Source organism: Nomascus leucogenys, unplaced genomic scaffold (assembly GCF_006542625.1).
Source record: "Nomascus leucogenys isolate Asia unplaced genomic scaffold, Asia_NLE_v1 001403R_19731_qpd_obj, whole genome shotgun sequence".
Taxonomy (NCBI): domain Eukaryota; kingdom Metazoa; phylum Chordata; class Mammalia; order Primates; family Hylobatidae; genus Nomascus; species Nomascus leucogenys.
Genome location: NW_022097838.1, coordinates 4513 through 7967, shown reverse-complemented (window position 1 = coordinate 7967; position 3455 = coordinate 4513). Strand labels below are relative to the sequence as shown.

Genomic DNA, 3455 nt, shown 5'->3' with positions numbered 1-3455 from the left:
CAGTCATGCTTTACATTTTCACTTCTTACACTCTCCTTCATAGGAAGTCAATTTACAGACTTCCATCAAGCCCTCAGAGACCTTTTTGTACTATCCATGACAAGTTCTTGATGTTTTGTCTGCACTTTTGACAAATTCTTAGCAGTTAACTTACAAGGCAGTTAAGATTTTTGTTCAAGCACAATATAGCTAGAATAGGGTCATACATTCAATAAAACAAATATTTACCAAGCATTTATTGAGTGGAAGATAAAAAGCACAAAGCGTAATTATAAAACATTCTCCCCTGCCACCATAAAATTTTTTTTTAAGCCTTACAGAATACAGCATAACATGACCAAAGCAAAAATAGTGAGGACTAAAGAGGAGAGGAAGGGGAAATATCAGCACGAACTAAATATGACCCAGAAGAGCCTTGATGGTCAGACGCGTAAAGACAAATTGGGTAGGGTTAGTGGGTGGCTGTCAGGGGCACATTCTACAGGGAAAAAACAGCTGATACAGAAGCCTGAAAGGAAAAGCGGGCAGAGCACCTGGACAGGACTCTTACCTACTGCATCCACGGTACAATGCGCCTTTCCAGAACACAGCAGCGGCCCGGGGGAGAGGGATCGCTCAAACAGCACCAGAGGCTGCATTCCAACTTTTCCTACATCCACGAGTCCGTTTTCATTGTTAGTTTCTCCTTAAAAACGATCGGCTGAACACGCACACGCGGGAACAAGGAAAACCTGACTGAAGAATGAGGCGTTTAAGCTTAAGGGCCTTAGGATCCGGGCGCGGTGGCTCAGGCCTGTAATCCCAGAACTTTGGGAGGCAGAGATGGGTCATTTGAGGTCAGGAGTTGGAGACCAGCCTGGCCAACATGGTGAAACCCGGTCTCTGCTAAACAACACAAAAGTTAGCCAGGCGTGGTGTCAGGCGCCTGTAATCCCAGCTACTCGGGAGGCTGAGGCAGGAGAATCGCTTGAACCCATGGACTGTCAAGAGACGGAGGCTGCAGTAAGCCGAGATCGCCCCACTGCACTCCAGCCTGGGCGACAGAGTGAGACTCCATCTCAACAAGCGCCTGCCACCATACCCCGCTAATTTTTGTATTTTTACTAGAGACAGGGTTTTACCATGTTGGCCAGGCTGGTCTAGAACTCCTGACCTCAGGCGATCCAGCTGCCTGTCTCCCAAAGTGCTGGGATTACAGGAATGAGCACTGCGCCCGGCCAAAAAACCGAAAATCTTAAAGGCCTTTCCCCTTCCCCGCCTGGGCTCAAACAACAGCTGGAGCCGCCCTGCCACGCCCCGTCGCGGTCCCGGGGAGCAGGCTGGCTGACTGAGGGCGATCATGGGCTCCGAAAGGGCTGCGGGCGACGCGGGCTCCCACCTCGGGGCGCGGCGACTGGGGCGAGAGGTGCTGGCAGCCCCCAAGCCAGCCCGTGCAAGGAGCCAGAGAGACGCGCCCTCCCCCTCCTCCCACCCAAGCCTCACGCAGAGGGGCGGGCCAGGCGCGGGAGAAAGGGCCGCGCTCGCCCCCTCCCGGGGAACTAGGGCCTCTCCCGGGCAGGCTCCCCTTTGTCCCGGGACTCTGGGCGCCTCCTCTCCGCCCTCGCCCTGCCCCGTGAGGCCGCCACTGGGCACCTCACCGTGATGTTGCAGTGGAGCCTGAGCTGCGGCGGCGGCTCCTGGTTCTTGTGGAAGATAGAGGTCAGCATCTTCAGTTTGGCCTCGAACCCTCACACGGACATTTTACTCTCACCTCTGGCGCGAGGGGCGCGGAAGGTGAGCCGGTCGGGAGCCGCTGTCATGGCCGCGACCGCCTGCGGGACCTCTCGGCGGCGCTCTCGCGGCTCCGCCTCTCCCCGCTGCCTCCACTCTAGTCGGAGTAGGGCTGGAAAATGGCAAGGGGCACCGAAGCCTCTGAGGGGAGCTGTTGTGGCTGCCTGGGCGGCTGCTCCCCTTGTAACAGACTCCACCAACAGGAGGCGCTGCTCCCGTCAAGCCGCAGCTTAAAAGGGCAACAGCACCACCGCCCCACTACCATTGCCCCATTCTGAAACAGAAAGAATCTGCCAGGGCTACGCAGACTGAATACAGGCTGAGTCCATTAGAAGACTAGTGCCATGGCTTTAGGGACAAACTCAACCATCTGTCACTGCAGAGCCGCTAACAGAGAGCTTATTAAAATTAAATGTTTATTTTTAAATCCAAGCTTGATTTGACAGTTATCAGCTTTTAAAAATGGAACAGAAAATAAAAGAATTAGGAATAAAGAAAAGCAATCCACTATAAATACGAAATATGAAAAATATAAGTCAAATGTAAAGCAAAACTGAAAAAAATGTTAAAACAATCTAATTTAAAATAAGAAAACATTTTACTTTCATCGCTATGTGTATAAGATCAATGGCTTATTTTGTTTAAAATAAATATCACAAACTATCCATTCCTTAAAATAACTACCTTTTTATCTTTGAAAAGCCTGAATCATTGCATAAATTCAATTGCCTTACATTTTAAAAGATCAGATGTGTGATTTATAGACACTTCACAAAACTAAGAATTATGAAATGATTACCACCTTACTAAAAGGCCAATTTTAGTTTCAAAAACATGTTATTTACTACAAAATACCCCTCTACAAGAGAGAATTTATCAACTGGCACAATTTACAATGATCAAGTTTAGAAATGAATTTAATGGGGTTTTAGGAAGGGCCTTCATACCCAGTTTGGGCAAAGTTCAAAAGATAAGCTTCCTGGCCAGGGCACAGTATATAAATGCATCTTTAACCATGAAAGCCAGTTCAGGTTAGAACCCAGAATATGTAAAATATCAAGAAACTAGGATCCAGAGATCAAGTAAGACCAACAAAGGTCTCAGCAGTTTCTAAGCATCTGTTCTTAGATACTCTGATGGAGTAATTCTTAAGAAAAACAAACCCATGGTCACAGAGGGTGTTAGAACTCTTCTGGATTAGTCAGCTGGAGAAGGCCATGTAGATAAACATACCGATGCAGAATTAACTTATATTTCCTTTAAATCTGCATCTTTTTAGACATTCTTTGTCTTCTAAAATCTAAATGGAAAAAGGAAGCAAGCAGCAGCTTCCAAAACATAATTCACCCCTTCTTCATTTCCCTAAATTGTTATATTCCAAATCAAACTATTCTGGGTATCTAAAGAATATATACTTAGCCTAAAAGTCCCAAAGACTTTGGTTGCATCAGTGATTGAAAGAGCATTTTTGAAATGCTCATTGGCCAGGCGCGGTGGCTCACGCCTGTAATTCCAGCACTTTCAGAGGCCGAAGCGGGCGGATCACGAGGTCAGGAGATCGAGTACATCCTGGCTAACACGGTAAAACCCCGTCTCTACTAAAAAATGCAAAAAATTAGCTGGGCGTGGCATTGGGCACCTGTAGTCCCAGCTACTTGGGAGGCTGAGGCAGGAGAATGGCATGA

General features: G+C 47.9%; 1 pseudogene; it reads right to left on the bottom strand.

Annotated features, from left to right (window-relative positions):
* Positions 1–412: 412 nt before the first annotated feature.
* Positions 413–1999, bottom strand: LOC115834377 (annotated as a pseudogene).
* Positions 2000–3455: the final 1456 nt, after the last annotated feature.